Source organism: Anolis sagrei, chromosome 1, assembly GCF_037176765.1.
Source record: "Anolis sagrei isolate rAnoSag1 chromosome 1, rAnoSag1.mat, whole genome shotgun sequence".
Lineage (NCBI taxonomy): Eukaryota > Metazoa > Chordata > Lepidosauria > Squamata > Dactyloidae > Anolis > Anolis sagrei.
The window spans coordinates 293,180,578-293,202,418 of NC_090021.1; the positions used below are offsets into that span (position 1 = coordinate 293,180,578).

At 38.3% G+C, this 21,841-nt stretch overlaps 2 long non-coding RNA genes across 2 annotated transcripts in view; both read right to left on the minus strand.

Moving 5' to 3' along the window:
* Positions 1 to 438: 438 nt before the first annotated feature.
* On the minus strand, positions 439 to 17,955 carry LOC132761831 (uncharacterized). The gene is made up of 3 exons (XR_009629994.2): positions 17,898 to 17,955; positions 3,782 to 3,917; positions 439 to 2,485 (listed from the first exon to the last, which is right to left on the minus strand). It is a non-coding gene; the product is annotated as an uncharacterized lncRNA (long non-coding RNA).
* Positions 17,956 to 21,255: 3,300 nt separating this feature from the next.
* The window catches only part of LOC132765702 (uncharacterized), an 88,531-nt gene continuing 87,945 nt past the window's right edge, over positions 21,256 to 21,841 (minus strand). Inside the window, exon 3 of the long non-coding RNA XR_010908987.1 lies at positions 21,256 to 21,364. This is a non-coding gene — a long non-coding RNA (uncharacterized lncRNA). The remainder of the gene's footprint in view (positions 21,365 to 21,841) is intronic.

The window sequence follows — 21,841 nt, forward strand, 5'->3', positions numbered from 1 at the left end:
TATTTCCTTGTCCCTCGTTTGTATATTTTTCAAAATAACATTTGACATCCATACAGATATTATAAATCCGGGTTTACTTTTCCTTTCTACTGGCTTTCCTCAATCAGTTTTTTTTTAATGCACAATGTATCAACAGAGAGGGCTTGTGGATTAAATTACACATGCGTGCAGAAGAGAGGCCTCAAAACAATATGTATACTAATTTTTATGATCAATCAAATTTGAATCATCAACCCATAAAATTTAAGCATCTAACATGTACTAAGTCTGTAATTAAATTAAACTAATTAACATTTTCTCTTTGTATTACACTTTCCTTTATTAAAATGTATCTCCCTTCTTTCACAGAACATCTGCATGGATATCTCTTTAAAGGGTTTTTTTTTCTTTTAGTATATATTTTTGTGAAGCAGTTTAAATTGCTATGTAAAGCAATAACTGTTTCTCTACTAAAGAAGATTTTCCTCCCTATTTAGAAACAAGTGAGGGACACCATACTGTCAACTAACTCTTATCTCGTAGTCAAAGATTGATTTTTGTTTGCAAACCATATATTTTATATCTAAATCATGTTCACTGGCTTTCATTCATGATTGGAGATTGATACAGCCCCCTATAAAGAATGTATTTATCTTTTGCAGCACTCACTGAACACTAAATAGCAAACTAGGTCACACGAAGAATCTTTAATTCCATCATTTTATGTGGGTAATTGCTTTTGCTTCCTTATGTTTAACCACAGTAAATGAACTATAATTTTAAATGCCGTTTGACACTTGCTATCAGGCACAACATAAAGCACAGGGAGGATAGCAAATACTGAGCCATGAACCAGTTTAAAAATTGGATCCATGCACTACAATAAAACCTGGGAGTAATCCAGAGAGAAAGACTGATGTGCATTTTGTCTTCTTTTAAAGGGGGCCTGTACAAATAACAACAGATATTTTCTGAATAGTGTTGGCAATAATGAAAAATCACTATAAATTCCTAAGAGAGCTGTAGGTCCCATTCTAGGAAGGAATGTACAAAATATTAAAACAAAAGGAGGGAAATCTTTCCAGCTTTGGGAATCCAAAATGTAATAGGCTACTTTACAAGCATCAAAAGAATGCACTGTTCCTTGACTTCAGCCAAACAGCATAGTTAATGTCACAAGCATGAAAGGAGCACTGCTCAGATTCAGATAATCCTGGAGAATTGTGATTTAACCTCATAGCTATTGGCCTGTGAGGTCCTTCAGGATTAAATTTTGTCCTCCATGGTGTTTAATGTAAACAACTGGGAGAAGTTGTCCAGAGTTTGGGAGTTAAATATCACCTGTGTGCTAATGACACTGAACCCATCTAAATCCAAAGAAAATGTTTTAGTGCTAAACCAATAATGAAGTGGATGAGGACAAAGGAACTGAAGCTTAATCCAGATGAGACAGAGGATGCATGTACATGGTAAAATTAATTCAGTTTGTCATGGCTAAATGCTACAGAATCCTGGGAGTAGTATTTTTACTAGGTGTTCACCCAGAGTCGGACACGACTGGACTTAATGTCAAGGGGAAAGCTTTACCATTACCTAGCCTGTTTTGCCAGAGTGCTTCTGTCTCACCAAACTACAAACCCAGGATTCCATAGCATTGAGACATGGCAGTTAAAACAGCATTAAACTGCATTAATTCTATAGTGTAGATCACTCGGAGGTACTCCTGATTTTTTTGAGAAGCAAAACAGAGAATTGGGGTTCAGACTTGCTGGATGAGATTACATTCTTCTTGAAATAATAACTTGTCCATACTCCTGGACTCAGATCTGAGCCTAGGTGCTTAGCTTTTGGCAGAGATCCGCAATATGTTTAGCACAGATAAAATTGGTGCGTCAGATACACCTGAACCAGCAGATGTCAGATCTGGCTACCATGATACATGCTTTGATTAAATCCCATTTGGATTATTGTTAACACAGCAGCCATACATCAAAACCAACGAGATAGAAAACAATACCCACATAATCCAAGAGTCTGTAAGGGTTCCTTTGTTTTTTAGTCTTCAGAATTCTCTGCTAGAGAGCTATGGTGCCTTCCCTTGAACTACAACACCAGCAAAGATTTCTAGACATCCCAGAAAATTTCAAATACCAGGATTCCATAGGATAGAAACATGGCAGTTAAAGGGACACCAAACTGCTATAACCATGCAATAGGAAAGATCCTGTAAGCCACTGACAATAATTCCGTCTTGAGGAAGGAAAATTCACAATTAAGAGTGCATTGCAGAAAAAAGTATTTTCCTTTAATGTCCTGAAAATAAACTACTATTTTATACAATGCTTCATTGGTTTACATTTATGGTAATCTTCCTCCTGGACCCTTTACAGCCACATGATTTACCAAGCAGTTGTATGCATCATATTTTGTGTTCCTTGCAAAGTTTCAGATCAAAACCTCGTTATCTTGAGAATTTTTCTACACCATAATTTCCTCAGTGGGAAATCTAGAAGATAAAGGTAAAAAGGCAAAATGTCAGATGTGCACAAAATATGATATGTAATTAATTGCTGCTGTTTCAGTTGTTATAATCATTATTATCTATACTGATTCAAACTACTATTTGAAAATAACCTTATTAAGGTCAATGGCAATATGTTGTTTAAAAACGGTGATAGTAATTTCTGCAAATACATGCTAATGTATGGATAGCATACACTAATTATTATTGTCCTTTAGGCTGCCCAGTTCAACCCTTTGCTTCTAATTCTCCATTATTAATGTTTAAAACTATTTAATCTGAACTGAAATGCCATTTCAAAATAAACAACTGGTGTCTGCTTTATAGTTTTATCAGGACCTTCAAAGTCAACAGTTCTTTTTATGATCCATGCAGAGAAGAACTCTTGGGCATAATTTGGCTGTAAATAATTGATTTTGTTCATAAACTGGACTATTCATATGGTAATTAGAAACCCCTGCTTGGTGTGCAATATTTAAAAGCAACCCTGTTTAGGGTCAGTGTGTGCCCAGAGGAGAATACCTATAGTCTGAGAGACAGTGAAAGCAGAAAGCCAAGTGAGTCCATTCATAAATGGAGAATCAGCAAGAGGAGAAGGATGATCAAGATTGTCCAGAATGGAAGCAAAAGAGGCAGTCTGGCAGTAACCAAAGTCCATAATTGAAGACACTATTCAAAGTGGCACAATAAAGTCCACGACTACTAGAGTTGAAATATTGTCCTGAACACCTGCTTTCTATTATTTTGTGATTTTTTGAGTTACCAAATTGGTTTGGGCTAATTAGAGTAATGGTGGAGGTAAGAGAAGCACATTGTGTCAGAATGTTAGAAAATCCTGTAGTTGATTTATTAGAATCTTCTAGATATAAAAGCTTTCACACCAACCTTTCACACCAACCATTGGTTTTCAATTTTTTCCCAGTCAGAGGCCCTTCCGGACAGAGCAAAAATGATGGATCTGTCTCAGTTTTACCTGAGGTATCCAAATTATGACTCAGGTAAAACCTAATTAATCCAGAGAAAACATGGATTTCCAAGTTTGCTGCAGATTAATTAAACACCTGGAAAGATCCGGATTTTAAACTAAGGTCTGGATCTTTCCAGGTGAGGGCCTTGTGGGGATTGACTTCCGCGACTGCTTCCACAATCCCGAGGGTCAATCCTGACAGTAATTCCAGTTCTTCAGGCTCAAAGAGCCCGAAGGAGCAGGATGGCACACACCCTCTCCCAATGTCCATTTCCCCCCAAAAAAAACTTGCTTGAGGAGCCATCTGGACCAACCTCATCCTTCTCAATATCCTCAGACAAAAACAAACTGCTGCAACCTTTCCAAGGTTGTGTTTCTTCCTGATTAATGCCATCTTGACTCCACTCTGATGTTATCCAATCATACATATCCCAATTTTCACCTGTAAGACTTCAAAACAGAAAAAAAACCAAAATTGAATTTGATATATCATTACAAATGAGAGCTTAGTTACATAGATTCTGAAGAAATGTCTAAAATATAGTAATGTAGAGATAAATGGAAGATGTTAATCATAATAATGATTTTATGATGTTCCATTTAGAGTTTATAGAGAGGGATGATTTGTTTTAAATGTTTATGGTAGATTACTAGCTACAATTAATACGATTTCTATTGTACTTTTGTGAAGGTTTATTCCATTTCTTGTCTCATAAATACACAATATTTTGTTTCAAAACACAGGACCTGTCTCGCTTTTACCTGAGGCATCCAAATGATGCGGAAGGTAAAAGCAAATTAAGCCAGAGAAAACTGGGATTTAAGATAAGATCCAAATCTTTCCAGGTGAGGACCCTGTGGGGGTCAATCCCCACAGCCATCCCTGTACTTCGGGTTCCTGGAACCTGATGGAGTGAGAGGACATCCATCCCATCCCCCCAGCCTCTCAATTTCCAACTTATCTGAGGGGCCTGGCAGCAGCACAGATCCCTCTGCACAGTACTCCTGATGTGAAAAAATGATGTAAACCGCCAGAATTTGGGATAGTGTGGGGAAACAAACCCATTTCCTCCCAGATTTATGTCTTTTCTGGAAGGACACAGAGTTCTGTTTTCTGCCCCACAAACGGCCTTTCAGAGATAGAAGAATCTGCCAGCCACCTTGATCACTATATTGAGAGAAAGATTTTTTAAAACCCTGATTTCTGATCTGTATTCATTTTTGTAGGCCATTCTGAGTCCCAGTTCTGGAGCAGTTGGAATATAAACTAAAAGATAATGACCACAGCAACAACATACTTTTCACACCAGAAAATCAGTTACAGAAAGAAACTGTAATCCATTGGGACGTGAAAGAATTTGAAAGAAAAGAAGAGCATAAGTGATATGTGCTTCTTCTTCTCAGAAATCCGTCAGCCTTATAAAAATATACAAAATGTATATACCCAGATGTGCAGTTTCCATATATCCCAGTTGTACATTTAAACTCATTTTTTCATGTGTTTTCCAGAAGATGGTCTTCTCAGACACCTGAGTTGAGAGGCTTACCTGGTGCCCACATTGTCAATTTTTCAATTCTATTATGGGATTTTATTCTTCTGGGTGTTTAATCTCATGTTGCTTTGCACACCAAAATATTTTCTCACCCTGAGCATCAGGAGCTGCTCATAAGCAGAAAATCCCTCTGTTCAACCTAAGGTTTGGTGCATTTGAATGACTCCTGTTTTCAGCTTCTCATGGCTCTTCAGAGTATTTACTTAAATATTGTTGACAATATTGTATCTGACAGAGAAATGTGTTTATAAATTGGATGTTTATGAGGAAATATGGAATCTCTAGAGCTAACATTATTGTTGAGGCTTGGACAATAAAATGTTCTACCAGTGTATAATGTTTAATCTGAATCTCTAAGAAACACAACTATAGAGGCACTTGTTAAAGAAAGCAATTTTGAAATACTCTTTGTAATTTTCATCTCTTCCTTTAATTCTGAATTGCATTCATAAAAATGTTTACTGCATGTAAATGTGTTTTCTTCTTTCATTTCTAGACTGTACTATCATTGCCATCACTATGGAAATGAGGTCTTTGACTGTCTTATTGTTGTAAATGAACAATGCATATTCTGTAATACCCGATACCTTTATACTGGCCATTAGTTTATCAATGGTGATGATAGGCCAACATTTTTTGTTATATCTGAACAGGTCTTTTTGCATATTAGGATACTTTACAAGATATTGTGGTCTTTAAAATTCCAGATGAGAGTAAGTTATAATTCTGACAGGAAAAAGAAGGTTTGAAAGAATCCCATTCCTACAATTTGCAAAGCACTTATATGAAATCCATCATATGCCAAAATATAACTCTTGGTAGCTTGCTATACTGGTGTTACATCCTGATATAAATATTGAATGAGAAATTAATTGAGCAGTGTGGAGTTACTTGGTTTCCCCTCACTCTTCTAACCTGCAGGATCAATTAGAAAGGTAATGCCACAGGTTTAGATGTCCTCCCAAACATGGTGGTTCCAGGGGTAGGAAGCAATGGTCAAGATTGATGCACCGTATCTTTCTTCTAAGGGGAATTTCTGGTGCATCCCACTTTCCTCCATAAATGGAGTAAGTCCTCTAATTTCCAGTTTTGTAAATAGGGACTCAAAGCCAATGTGACGTAGTGAGTTGAGCCTTGGACTAAAATTCTGGAGACTACAGTTCAAATTCCTGCTTGACCTTGGGAAAATCACATTCTCTCAGTCTCAGAGGAATGCAAAGGCAAACCTCCTCTGAACAAATCTTGCCAAGAAAAATCCATAATAGGTTTGCCTTAGAGTCACCCTAAGTTAACTACTGAAGACACACAGCAATAGCAGTAAATATAGATCCACTGTGAGTCATGTATGAACAAACCTCATTTCCTAAGTCTTGAAGAAAAGTCCTACGTTCTTTTGTCCATAGTCACAGGGCTGTCCACAGCATTAGAATTATCTAAAAACTAGTTGGGTTGTTGTAGGTTTTTCGGGCTATATGGCCATGTTCTAGAAGCATTCTCTCCTGTTGTTTTTCCTTCATCTATGGCAGGCATCCTCAAAGGTTGTGTAGTGACCTCACAACCTCTGAGGATGCCTGCTGTAGATGCAGCTGAAATGTCAAGAGAGAATGCTTCTAGAACATGGCCGTATAGCCCGAAAAATCTACAACCCAGTGATTCCAGCCATAAAAGCCTTCGATAATACATTGAAATTTAGTTCCTTCCTCCACTTAGTTTTAAGGTTGAAAGGGCATGCCTTTTTCCAGTAAAAATAAGACACTCTATACACATTTTAAAATGAAGACAGAGAAGCCACATTAGTAATTTGGAAGCAAGTATTTGTGTTCTTTGAGGAGCATACATAAAAAAGCAGAACTCACTCAGAAAAATCAACACTGAGCTTTGTTTTTGGGCTAAAAATCTCATTTAAACAGAATTAGTGGACAGAAAGCAGAAGATAAACAGCCGGGGCAGGCAGGGAAATAACTTAGGTGCAACTTGGTAAGTTGCTTTTTGATTAGAACATTTTTGAGGGTTGAAATCATTTGACTTCAAGCTCTTTTCCATTGTCTGCACTTTTATTTCTTGGGATATAAATCCATTTTGTAATTACTCCACTAGTCTTATCTCAGAAACCTTGCCTGACACACCATTCCATATGTTTATGATTCTCTGAATGAAAAAGTGCTCCCTGACAACCGTTCAGATTTTTCCTTTAATTTCCATTTATGCCTTATTGTCTTAGAATGTTGAACTAGAAATATATGTTGCAATATTGTGTGACATTATCTGTATTACTTAAGATTTTATATACCCATACATCAACCAAACATCAGATAAATCTCATGGTTGCTCTTTTTTTTCCTTTCTCTCTTCATCTTCTTTTGCAGAGCTCTGTAGGTAATAGATTCAATTTAGTCTGCGTGACAAGTTAACTTTAAGGATTTCTCACAAAACTAGGAGAGAATACATCTACATATTGGTTTGATTTATTCAGAATTGCACAAGTATTTTTTTGTTTTCTCTTGCATTTGTGGGATAGGAAAAGTAAGTGTGGATTTAATAAAATTCGCATTTCTTTGTTAAAATGGTGCTGATTTGCAAATTATATCCTGATCCACAACCTTGCAAACATTTAGAATAAAAAGAATGTTGAGAGTGTTTAAGACACAAGGAGCTAATGTGATTTAAATCCAAGTTTCAAATTATCTCTTTTGTGAACTGAAAATGGATTTGAAGGCAGTAGCGCCATCAGGATGTAGAAGTCCATATTTTCAAATGACCCAGGAGGCTCCTCTAATGCCTTAGCACAATGAGAAGAAAGCATAATAATAAATATTATCTTCAAAAGAGAACACCTTTCATTTGTCTTTAAGTACAATGTCCAAAATTATTTAATTCCTGTTTCTGATCAAGCTATTCAGCAGTTAAACTACCTAACAAAGATGTTTTCTAACTGATCCTGCACTTCTAATTTTTAAATCATTATGGTTATGGAGGCAGAATATTTCCCGCTTAGACATCATGTACTAGCAGAGAGACAAATATCAGTCTTCCAAAGATTCTGATTACCTGTAGGTAAGATTCTTGTCAGCAGTTTCAGACTGTGCGGTGGAATTAATCTTCTGCAAGATGGAGGCACCGTCTATCAACTAAGCATCTCTCCCTACTCTTCTCCCACACCCCACTTTTGCTTCTTGTAGAATATATGGTTGTGATAAATTAGGAAGCGATGTGGGCTGGGGAGGAGGTCTGGCTGGTTCAACTGGCCATTTCCCTTTTCATGCCGCACTGTCAATGCAAAAGGAAGGTGACACTAATTTCTCTGTTGCTCAGGTGAAAAATGTACTGGCAAGGAGGGCAAATTAAAGATAATGTACTCTTCTCTATCCTGAATCTGTGGCTTCAGTGGGTGACAATGGCTTCAAAAATTATGAGAGGAAGCAAAGTTTTTTCCTTACCCATGTTCTTTGCACTGTATATAACTCTATAAAATGCTAACGTGTCTCCTCATCTGCTTTTTCTCTGAATAAGGTTGGAACTATTCCACATCGCTTAAGTGCTCCAGACACATGAATTTTTGGTTGCTCCTTTGTAGGAAATGTTCACAAAACAGCTACATTATTAAGCTGGGAATTACTATGCCCTCAATCACAGCAGACTAGCTTTTCATAGTTTCAGAAATTAATCATTTCCAGTCCCTACTATGGACTGAATCCTCTGAGTGTAAAGCATTTCCCAGCCTAGGGGGTGCACCCATAAGAGTTTCCCATAAGTCCAGGAATAAGGTGGGGAAATGATTGCTAGCTAAGGAATTGTCTGGGTACAATTTGTCTGGGGCCCCAATTCCACATGTGGCTGTGACGAAATGCTGAACCCTCATCATTTACCACCAATATACCTCATGCAATGGAAGTAACATGGATCCATGACCAGCACTTAAATAACTCTTGGAAAGACCTTGAACTACACCCTGTTCTGACACAAAACAGATTAATACTTCAAGTTTTGAAAAAAAAATGAATATTTTAAATTCTGTGCAATGTGGAGTGGCTCCACAATTCCCAAGACAGGCAATTCAGCGTCTGAGGGGCAGAAACAGGTAATTTTGTGTGATCTGTAGGGTTAAAGGCTGAAAAAATAGCTTTAGAAGTTGTACTTTGCCTTAAAAGCTAAGATAGTATAATCTGAAGCTTGTAGGCACTCAGAGAGAGAAAGAGATATGAAATGCCATCTTCCTTTATTCAAATATCATTTCCCATTGTCTGTATACAGATGCATCTTGAAAAATGGCAAGCTTTGAGGTGACAAGAGCTTCTAAAAAAATTGCAGCCCATCAGTTTATCTCCAGGTTGTGTCAAACAAAAATATAAGAATTTCAGTCAGATCTCACTAAACAGAAGCTAGATCCACATCTGCTTGAGACTGAGTAACCTGCTAGCTAGTCCTTTTATGACACTGCATCTAACCCATAATTGGAGAAATATATAACTCCTTCACCTGTGACTAGTTTCACTATGGTGATGCCTTGTGAGCCAGAAGTGTAATGTGAGAAGTGTCCCGCCGCCTCCCAACACGTCTTTGGCATAGCTTTGTAAAATGAGATGGAAGAAGGAGTAGTCAGAAGGAAGGTATGAGTGATCCCCCAAAGGTATGCATCAAATTACAGACAGACTCAAAAGATTAACCTGGATACTCCACCTTCATGCTCACAAAGCCACATCCATTAGATCAGCGTGTCTGTCAAGAGGCATGTCCTGGCAAGACACAGAGGCATGCCCCAAAGTAAGCTATATTTTAAACAAGGAAGGTCCTGCCTGGAGTCATATTTGTGGAAAGGTGAAGTATTCATTCATTTATCAGTGTTTGGTTACTCTTCTGAGTGGTTTGATCTTTATTCTTTGTGTGCAGATAGAATTTCAAAAAGAACTAAGTCATTCCCTTTGAAATTGACCATAATTTGCTCGAAGGCTAAAATTTTGCTTGACTAGTTCCAGCTTGGGACCTAATATGAAAATGTGTGTACAATGTTAATTTCAGCAGCATCATAAGCTGGCTTTTCCTGAACTTGGTTACTCATTATTTCCAACTAGTTTAGTTCCCTTGCCTCCTCCCAATCCCCTCCTGGAATTCAAAGTATTTTGGGCTATTTTCATTGTTAAATGAAATGATGCTTTCAGTGCACTTTAACAAATGATAAGAGAGCTGTCCACTTTGTCTGCTAGCATCTCTCTATCTAAGCTAGGACTGAAGACCAACAGGTCAGAGGTTCGAATCCAGGAAGAGCAGGGATGAGCTCCCTCTGTCAGCTCCAGCTCTCCCATGCGGAGACATGAGAGAAGTCTCCCACAAGGATGGTAAAACGTCAATCACCCTGGGCAGCGTCCTAGCAGATGGTTAATTCTTTCGCATCAGAAGCAACTTGCAGTTTCTCAAGTTGCTCCTGGCATGAAAAAAAATCTAGATAGTAGCATCTCTCCATCTAACTAGAAATAATTTATGTATATTAAATGAGAACTCATTAGGCATATGAAGTTTTAACTGCTTCTAGGCATCTGCAACATGATGTAATAAAAATGAACATAGTATACATTGGCGAAATCAAACCATTTCAAATTTGGATACACATGTGCGTGTGCACACACATGCTTTCATGTTGACCTATGCCAACCCAATTTTATAGTATTCTTAGGCAAGGAATACTCATAGATAGGTCTGGAAGTTCCTTCCTCTGAAATGGCCTGCAGAAACTGGTATTTGTTGATGGTCCCCCATCCAAGTACTAACCAGAACTGACCCTGCTTAGTTTCCAAGATTTAGGTCCTTTTGAGGCAGCTTACATTTCCCTAAAATAAAATAGGGCTAAATAATGCTAATATATGTGTTTGCACACATGGAAGCATGAACTTTAAGGTGTTACACTCATTTCTTTTTTTTTAATGCTTTTAAACAGTATCTGTTTGAATTTTTTAGACTCCACATTTGTAGTCTAATGCTCAGACTCCTACATCATGCTAGCCCTGTTCTAAAAATATCTAGAGATATATCTGTAGTTTGTGGACAGTCTGTCAGATGAAATAAGGTCTGATAGTTAAACAATTTTGATACGACAGATAACAAAATTTCTCCCCCATTCACTTCTCTGCTCGTGTACTCACAGGCCTAGCATCTTTGGGTAGTTTTTCAATGCCCACAAAGTTTAAGTCATTGTTTTAAAAGTTGCTTTGGCATTTTTTGCTGTCCTAAAAAATAGCATCCTCTTTCTAATACATGTATTAGTGCACCCATATTCCTGTGTTATTGGCTTCACAGGCATAGTTTTAAATATGTTTTCTCAGAAGTAACTCATGTTCCATGGCAGACGGGTTGTTGTTTCCAGGTAAATGGATATAGAATTGCACCCAGAACAGTGTTCTATTGTCATGCAGCAGTAATAAAGTAGGAAATAATACTTTATGAATTTATGTAATGTATACTCCTTTGAGTTTCCTTGTGGAGGGAAAAAAGCAGGGTATAAATAAACATAATAAGCAGGCAAGGAAACTGGAGAAGGATTTCAGTCATCTATAGATCTGACTGCAGCCGTCAAGGTCATGTCAAAGGACTTGATCAGGAAAGGAGAGGTGTGGTGCAGAAACTTTGCACAAGATAGACATATTCCAAATGCGTATACATGAAAAAAAATTAAAAACCACTTTCTTTGGACTGGGATTGAAAACAGAGATGTACCAGTTATTATCACCAACACATTTTGACTCCTTTACCAACAGCAATCAACTCTCCAAATGCCAAACTGAAGATGAGCTCTGGTTCACATTCAAGAATGAACTCCAGCCAAGTAAGAGTTTTTCAGCTGCTGAACAGCAATCAATTAATTTATCATTAATCAGATAATTTTTAGTTTCTTGAATAATATGAAGTGAAAAGTAGAAATAACTTGCAGTATCATTTTCAAGAACCATCTCTGAGCTTTATAAACTAATTCTTCTCTAATGGCCCTTTTTAATATAATTTATGGGTTCATCATTACCCTTTTTGTATTAGTAATTATTTCTAAAATACCAGAGAACCATCTTTTCTCCCAAGGTTCTTCAATGTGCCTGATTTACTGCTAGTCTCATGTTGGACTTTGTCTTTCTGAGGTGTGACATTTCAAAATATTTATAGCTCTTTTACATTAATGCCTTTCTCGTGAATCTGAAGGTGACCGTTATTTCTTTCATCTTCCTGCAATTAAATGGATCAACTTTGGCTTTATTATTTCCACTATTTATCTGTGCAGTACATTAAAAAATTCAAATTAGGAAATGACACAGTTCATTGTGTGAACGAGAACAATTGCCTATTTCCTAAAAAACACAAGCTACCCTTGATACATTGGTGAAGAAACTGTTCCAAGTGAAAGCGCAAAATCTTTAATATTTTATTGATCAGATCTAAACCTTCTGCCCAAAGTGGCAATTAAATTTCAATTAAACTGACTGAAAGCATCATATTAAATTTCAGCACTTTACGAGCTATCAGATAATGCTGCAGGACAAATCTTTAGTATGATCACACTCTTTTCAAATTATATTATCCTGTTCATTCACAATAAAAGTGACAGTTTTAGGTATACTTTCAATATTTCTTGAATATAAGCCCTCTAATGAACACATTTTATTGCCTTTAAATCAATTATTATTGGATATTTTAATAAAGTGAATTGAGCACTTTGTTTTACACACTGCTTAGAAGTTATTATATTTTGCAGACAGCACAGCAAAGGGCTGTATCGAGATGATAGAAATATCCAAATACCTAACACTGCATTATAAATTTAATCAGCTGCTTAGAATGGCAAATATGCTGCCTTGCATTTCACTGCACTTCCCAATGCAATATATTAATTAATAATGGATTAACTCTTCAAGATTTGGATCCAGAGCTTTCAGTACACCTCTTGCATTAATGAGATAAGGTTAAGATAATATAACCAAATTACTGAAATAAAACACCGAAGAGGCTTTAAAGATATTATTGCATATTAAGTCTCACACTTTATTACTGTATCAACCTTCTGTCCCATGGTTGTGTGCAGTGTATCAGCATTTCACCTATTCTAATAAAAAGCGAGCCAGAGATAGAAGGTGTTGTACAATTGAATATATACTTTAGGTCAAATTCATATCTCAGCACGGCCAAAATAGGCAAATACAAATGCAGCCAAGAAGGGAAATCCATAGCTGAAAAGAAAAACACTTTACTATAGTCAGCCCTCTGTATTCACTGGGGTTAGAGGCACAGGACCACTATGAATGTGAAATAAAGAAATTGCTAAATATTTATTTGAGAGAACACTTCTCAAGGTATTTCTAAATCTTCCAACATGATTCTATATTGTCAACTCTTGGTAGAAGATGGCCATAGAATCCCTTGGGATGGCTAACGAGATGTTCTATCTTGAAATCTCATCACGAGCAGAGGAAATGTACCATAGAATCACAATGAAGAACCTAAAGATACCTAGAGGGTTCATTTTAAATCAAATCCATGAATAATCAAATCTGCAAAAGTCAAATTCATAAATGTGGAGGGACAATTGTTCCTTCAGAAACAAAATATACAGTAGGCTGAAAGGATACTTGGATATTAAGGGCCCTTATCCCAGATTATCTGGCAGTGTGGACTCATGTAATCCAGTTAAAAGCAGAAAACATGGGATCAGATCCTGGACTATAGGGCCTGTCTGGAAGGACCCTAAGGTTGTTGTTGTTTATTCATTCAGTCGCTTCCAACTCTTTGTGACCTCATGAACCAGCCCACATCAGAGCTCCCCGTTGGCCATCACCACCCCCAGCTCCGTCAGAGTAAAGCCAGTCACTTCAAGGATATCATCTATCCATCTTACCATTGGTCAGCCTCTCTTTCTTTTTCCTTCTATTTCCCCCATCATCATTGTCTTCTGTAACTTTTCCTGTCTTCTCATGATGTGGCCAAAGTACTTCAACTTTGCCTCTAATATCCTTCCCTCCAATGAGCAGTCGGGCTTTATTTCCCAAAGTATGGATTACTTGGATCTTCTCATGCTCCAAGGCACTCTCAGAATTTTCCTCCAACACCACAGTTCAAAAGCATCTATCTTCCTTCGCTCAACCTTCCTTATGGTCCAGCTCTCACATCCATAGGTTACTATGGGGAAGACCACTGCTTTAACTATGTGGATCTGTGTTGCCAGTGTGATGTCTCTACTCTTCACTATTTTATCGAGATTGGTCATTGCTCCCCTCCCAAAAAGTAAACGTCTTCTGATTTCCTAGCTGCAATCTGCATCTGCAGCAATCTTTGCACCTAGAAATACAAAGTCTGTCACTGCCTCCACATTTTCTCCCTCTATTTGTCAGTTATCAATCAATCTGGTTGCCATAATCTTGGTTTTTTAAGTGCAACCCAGCTTTTGCACTTTCTTCTTTCACCTTGGTTATAAGGCTCCTCAGCTCCTCTTCGCTTTCGGCCATCAAAGTGGTATCATCTGTATATCTAAAGTTGTTGATGTTTTTTCCAGCAATTTTAACCCTAAGGTAGATGAACTAAAGCAATTCAAACATATACACAAGCCCAACATTTTTCAGAAATCTATTTCTACTTCATATGATTTTGCATGGCTGGCGTTATATTCTATCCTCATCCATTACATGGTCTTACCCATGTAAGAAAAGTCACTTCCCCCAAAGGGGCATATGGAAAGCCTACCAATGCCATGATGAAGCTGTAGGGGATGCTAAAAATGAATGCCAGGGCAGGTAATTATAGGCAACGTCTAGCTACCCTGGGAGGCTTCCCAGTTCCTTTTAAATATACATTTTTTGTTTGCCTTTGTCCTTTTTAAGGCTGCCATTCATTCAAGAAGAAAGAAACGAATGTGCTTCTTTTTTGCAGAGAGAAAGGGAGAAGCAATGGACATAAATAAGGATCTATGCTCCACTGTGTCTCACTGCTGTCACTTTAACCAGAAAAGAATTTGAAAGGAAAGGTGTATATTTTGTTGATAACAATCACAGCATTTCCAAGATAAGATTACCTTGTCTGAATAAGTATGTTTTGTTTTCAGTATCAGTAAACATCTCCTTCTTAATCCACTATATTTCACCCTTGGGAACAGAGCTTTAAAAAAAAATCAGGCATTTCAAAGAACAGGAAAAGGGACTCTTCAACCTAGTTATGCTGTACAACATAATTGCTATGGGCATTTTCACACATGACACTAAAAGCTCTTCTTGCCTCTCCCACATCTGAAATCACAGTGTAAAACTCATCCAGGCTAAACTGAAATTTTCAGTCTTTTTTCTGTCCTGCATTAATTAAATTTTGTACACAGAGATTTTTTTTTACAGTGCATCACCTTTAGGTGTGAAAATCTCTTACTCGAACACTGCATTTTAGGAAGCCATGTCTAAGAAATCTCATTCTTAAAGTCTTAGCAATCATTCCATTTGATTTCAGAAGAACTTCACTCGAGCTAGCAATTTGTACGTGGAGGGGCTTGACTGTATCTCCAGTGTATCCTGAATTGGTAGCAGGGTGTAGGGGAAGAGAAATCTTTTTCAAAAATTAGAGTCTAAACTGGTCTTCTTATATGTGTATGTGTCTGTATAGATATATGAAATGATGTCCTCGAGCACACATGTCAAACGCAAGGCCTGTGGGCCAAATCTGACTCACCACATCATTTTATCTAGCCTGCAAAGGTTTGAATGCCAGGGCAACATAGTTACATGTATACAGTCTTACAATTACACATGGCCTTTTAAAGGCAACCATGTGGCTCACGTGGCCCTTAGTGCAGGCATGTAGCCGGGGGGGGGGGGCTTGGGGGACTTCAGCCCCCCTCCCGAAATTCTCATGGTGGTCTGCGAAAAGGACTTACTGGTACATTATTTAAACTGTTATGTTTGTTCATATCATGATCTGATTACCATGCTCAATATATCTCATATGCATGGGGGTATTGGGGTAACAATACAAAAGGTTTGCTAGGGTAGACCCTCTTTCACTCAGACTCAGTCCACCCCCCCCCCCAAATCAAACTCAGCCCCCCCCCCCCCCCCCGGAATCAAAATCCTGGCTACGGGCCTGCCTTAGTGAAAATGAGTTTGGCATCCCTGCTGCAGAGTTAAAGATGTACAAACTACTTTTGCACTTTAAACCTAAGGCCCATCCAGACAGTAACTTCATTGTGATATCTACTGCAATAAAGGAGGGGCTCTCCAGACAACCTTCTGGACAGTCCTGAATTAATTCACTACAAACCAGGAAAACCCTGGTTTGTACCAAATTAATTAGATAGTGGGTTCAAACCCACTACTTACGTTGTCTGCACTACAGTCTAGACACCATTCCCACAGTTTACCGGGCTAAATAAGCCCGGCAAACTGTGGGAATTTATTTATTTATTTATTTATTTATTTTGCGCATTTCTACCCCGCCCTTCTCAACCCCTGAGAGGGGACTCAGGGCGGCTTACAGAAGGCACAATTCGATGCCAGCAATACAATAGTAAGATAAAATATATATCAGCAACAATTAAACAATTAAAACAATCCAGTTATACAGCACAACTAATAAAAATCAATCTAATGATTGATCCTCCCCCGAAGCCCCTAGACCCCTTCTCCCCCCCCCCCCCCCCCACTCTCCTAGTGCATCATTTCTATGTGCTGGGAGAGCTGCTCAAAGCCTGTAATGGATACCAGGTATGTTTTCATTACTTTTCAAAGGGGTCATGGGGCTTTGGGGGAGGGGAGAGGGCCTCTAGACATTCTACCAGGCTAGTCCTGGGAGAACATCTGGACACCCATTCCAGAAAGCGCGTTATCGGGGGGGGGGGGTGAACAGGCCCCCAGGAAAATCTGGATTTTTTAAACAAGGATTCCCCTGGGATAAAGGCCTGTCTGGATCCGCCCCTAGTTTGCAGCAATGCAGGGCAAAGGGGAGAGGAGAAGGAAATGTAGACATTTTAAAAGCAGGTGGAAAAAGTTACTGACTGAGTATTAATTGGGACTGTATTTGCCATACATTTGGATGGTATGAAGGTGCCAAAAACCCTCACTTTTTGTCCTGCTTCCTTCCTTTTGTCATCATGGCTTTTATAAACCTAACAGAGCACATCAGAAACCTTTCCTGTTTTGCAGAGGTCCTGACAGTGTGGGAAAGCTTGCCTATTTCCAGCAAATTAAAAAAAGAAATATATCCAAAGTGTAAGGCAACCCTGAGCCATGAAACATTTTTCTGAATGATCATCAATAAGGCAAGAACAAACTACAAAGAATTCCAGAGAGGAATCCTCTAATTACAGCAATCCCAATTTGCCCATAAAAAAAAATCTAGCTGCCAATACAAATAAAACTAGTTGTTATTCAAATATATCGAATTCATTTAACTTGTGATTTTTATCACATTATTCTGGAAGTGAGGAGAAGGACAAAAGCCCAAGCCCAAAACTCTTCTATATTTTCTGACTGTTGTAGTATAGGAAAAAAATGTCATTTTTTGTTTTTCTTAATTTGCAATGTGACACTGTTTATACAGAATGAGGCAATTGCTTCAGATTGTAGGTGTCAAGGGTAACAGTAGTAGCTTCCTGCCTGTATTAAAGGAGAGCCGAACTGTGAATACCACACTATAACCTCTCCTTGTCCCTTAAACTCATTAGAGACTGCATCACATTGGGGCTAGGATTCACCACGCATCATGGTGAATGAGGTTGAGGGGTGGGGAGGCCTTCGTCCTGTGCCCCACTTTGCCCAGCTTCCCCCTTTCCCCACCCTACAGGGGGAACCATCTGCCACCCGGCTCCCTCCCTCCCCTGGGTATTTCCTATGCAACATGGGAAGCTTCCCGTATTGCCACCATGGCAGCTTACCACGTTTTCACTTCACTTGTGTCAGGAAGCCCAGCTGGAAGTAGACTGATGTTGTGGGATGGGAGTCAAAGGACTCTGTGCTGCAAGTGAAGTGGAAGTGTTGTCCAATGAGCAGTTTTGCACAACTGATGAGGTTGCTAGTGTTCAATTTAAGTGCATATATTTTGTATGTAAACTGAGAAGGAAACACTGGGTGCATCTACAATGAAGAATTAATGCTGTTTGACACCACTTTAACTGCCATGGCTCAATATTATGAAATCCTTGGAGTTGAAGTTTGGTGAAGCACCAGCATTCTTTGGCAGAGAAGACAAAAACTACAGCTCCACTACATTTAACAAGTAAACTACATTTACTTCTTGCCTTTGGAAGTAAAATACCTTCAGCACATTCTGCCCCTATGAATATTCCATAATAATCCCTTTACTGCTAATTCCCAAAGGTCTTCTGAAATTACCACTAGGTGCCACTGAGACCAATACGATAGATTTCTAAGCAAATGTTTATAGGATTCGGATATTAATAAGAAAAAAACCAGATGGAGAGCGAATTGTAGATCTTCTTACAATTATGCATCTCTGGTGGATAGGCACATTTTCTGGCTGCTACCAAAGACAGAATGATGACTGCTAGTCTCGTGTCTGTTCATGAATTCACTTTTTCTCAACAAAATGCATCAAAGGGTGGTGGTGGGGGGGGGACGACGACAAAAAACGCTGGTCCAGAGTCCCACAGTACTGAATAAAATACATCACATTGTCCATAAACTCAGGAATATATATCTAGCCAAACCTATCTAAAATGAGATGCAGCATTAGCAATATGGAAGGCCTCCACAAGGTAGGCAATAAAAGGAGATATACTGTAGTTCTTGACATCAGATTGTTTCAAGCTTAATTTGAGTAAAGTAATAAGGTCAGGGAGAGAACTGCACAGCATTGCACAGATTGATTGTAAGACCTGGAAAAGATGGAATTCTCTCTGGATTTAAACTATCTTTTGGCTTCCTTGGAGGATAAAGGGATGTACATAAACCGTAGTCTATGCAGAACTGTAAACCTAATGTATAAAAGGAAGAACAGTAAGCTTTACTCTGCAGTTTAACTTGGCTATTGGTTTCTTAAAATAAAGAGATACAATAATGCATACATTAAAAGATGATGTGTGAGAGAGCAAACTGCCCCAATATGTTCTTCATCATGGTTGGAAATGGTCTGTTGCCAAGTTTTTTGTGCTGCCCTGGAAAACATGCAAAAATTTCAGCTGACCACAACATTCTGAAACTTTATTTTTTACAATAACCAATTGTCATCTAGGATGGGAGACAATGATTTGGCTGAGTTGCCCTTGCTGCCTCCTTGTCTATGAGTCCATTTCAAGACTTTGGTGATCTTTATTGCTGTGGATATAATGATGAAGTATTATTATAACTCAAAAATAATCTGAATTTGTTATTGAAATGGCCAGGTTTGCAAATGACCTCACATCATCCATAGCTTCTCTGACAGCACTTTAATCTGGTTCATCAAAGTTTTATTCATCTGCTCTTCTTCCAAAGCATCATAGGTGATCATCTACCAACAGTGTGCCTTACAGTCTCGAATATCCCTTGGGTACTTCCTCCCAAGGGATATTAGATTAACCCCTCACTCCTGACCTTCCGAAGGAAAGTAAAAACCTGGCTTTTTGAACTAGCCTTTGGGAATGCCGTGCTATATACAATCATAGATTTATATGGAACTGAATTGGAAGGGCTCAGATGATGTTTCTTGGACAATGAGATGAACAGTAAAGGCATTGGTTTTACATGTTTTAATGGTTTTTATTGTATGATTGTATTAATGGTTTAAATGTTTTATATTTTATACTGTATATGGTTATGGCATCAAATAGCTGCCTATGTTGTAAAGCCGCCTTGAGTCATCTTCGGGCTTGAGAAAGACGGGATAGAAATACATAAATAAATGGTGGCTGTAATATCAGTGGGACACCACACACACTCTATGTTTTAGCTTGGATTTTAAAGGGCTATACAGAGTACTGAACCCTAAACAGGTTCACCCTCTTGAATAACTCCTTTAAAACCTGGATTCGGTGCCCATATGATTTGGAAGTTGCTAACATTTATTTATTTATGCATTTACTTCACAACCCTCAAGGCAGCTTTACATACAGGCAAGTATTCAATGCCTTGAAACATATAATTAAAATAATCGTTAACATTAAAATTGAAATTAACACACATTAAAATATTTAAACATTAAAACAGTAATTCTACGCCGGGGGAGTGATCATGTTGGCCTCTAGATACTGCAAGATTGCAACTTTCAACATTCCTCACCATTGACTAGGGCTGATGAGAATTACAATTCTGCAACATCAGAAGAGCTGCATAATTCCCACCCCTGTTCAACACTAAGGAATTTAATGGAGACAAATTTGAGATCAGGAATAGTAATATTGGGGCAGGGAGGGCAGGGAGAAAACATAGCAGTCTCCCAAGACACTGTGAGTACCCTTAATGTATCCATTCTTGTTCAAAGGAACTGGAAAGGAGGTCTGCAAGATGAAACCATTGTTCTTCTATTTATTATGAACTTCAGTTCTTTCACCTGTTGCTTGAAATAAAGACAGGTTTCTGTTCACACTATGGCTGGCATTCTGTTAGTGGCTTATGCACATATGGATACAACTTATGTGCATGTAAGAGGCATGTAAGAATGTCCTTACACTTTTTCAAAGAACTGCCCATGTCCACAAGTTATTAAGCCCTGAAGGGGCTGCTGCTGTTCCTTCTTAACTGAGGCTCCATCTAAACTGACCATATAATCAAGTTTCTGAATGCAGATTATCTGATTTAAACTGGATAATGAGTCTACACAGCCATATAATCCAGTAAAAGCAGAAAATTTGCATTCAGAAACTGGATTATATGGCAATGTAGATGGGGCCTGAGAGAAGAGGGAGTGGTAATACTGCCTACAAAGATCTGGCTGTTCTGAGCTACTGGGGGAAAGGAAAAGCAGAGCACTGAATTGGAGAGTGCACCCTTATTTCTTCCCTCATCTGATTGAGCAGAGACCAGCTGCTTCTCTGTGGTTTAAATATCCACACACACACCTTGATCCCAGTAAGCAACAACAGCAATGGTTCCTCCTTGGGGATTAGAGGCTATTGAACTGCATAGACATGGGAATTCAGTCTTAGTTTGCCAAATGCTCAAATGTTTATAGCCTCCCGTCTACTGCTTGTATGAATGGTCACTTGTAATGCAGTTATAACTTTTTGTACTTTCAGCATTTCATTTTCAGTTCCATAGCACATACAATCACCAACTAGTATGTATACATACCTGTAATGTGGCAACACTTTTCATGCATCTGATGAAGTTGATTGAAAGCAGACTCCATGCCACTGAGCTTGACCCAGGAGATGTTGTCTCTTGATTCAATAAAGCATGTTTGTTTCTGAAATGGAAAATGGAAAAGAATAATATTCTTGACAACTCCCTGCCTCTCAGCCTCTTGAAAATCTGCTCGAAGGTGAGAAAGATAGCACTGATAAAAAGGAAAAGGAGGATATGTCATCGCCATACTTCTTCTATGCAAAATGAACTATATTCAGTGTTTCAGTCCATCAAAGGTGCAATGAAACAATGAATTCAAGCCATAATAAATGTGATGATGTTTAAGCCATTCTTCATTAATTTGAACAGACTAATAATCAAACAACAAAGATCTTAACACGCATGCAAAATGAACAATGGGATTCAGTATTTGTCAATATGTACTATGGAACCATTTCTTTTTTTAAAAAAATTCTTCAACTCCCCACATAGGCAGAACTGCAGGGAGTAACATGGGAAAAATTCTTAGGACTATGGTGGCCAGCTCAGTGAACAACGGAACTCAGTATGCAATTATGCAGTTGGGTAATAACAGCCA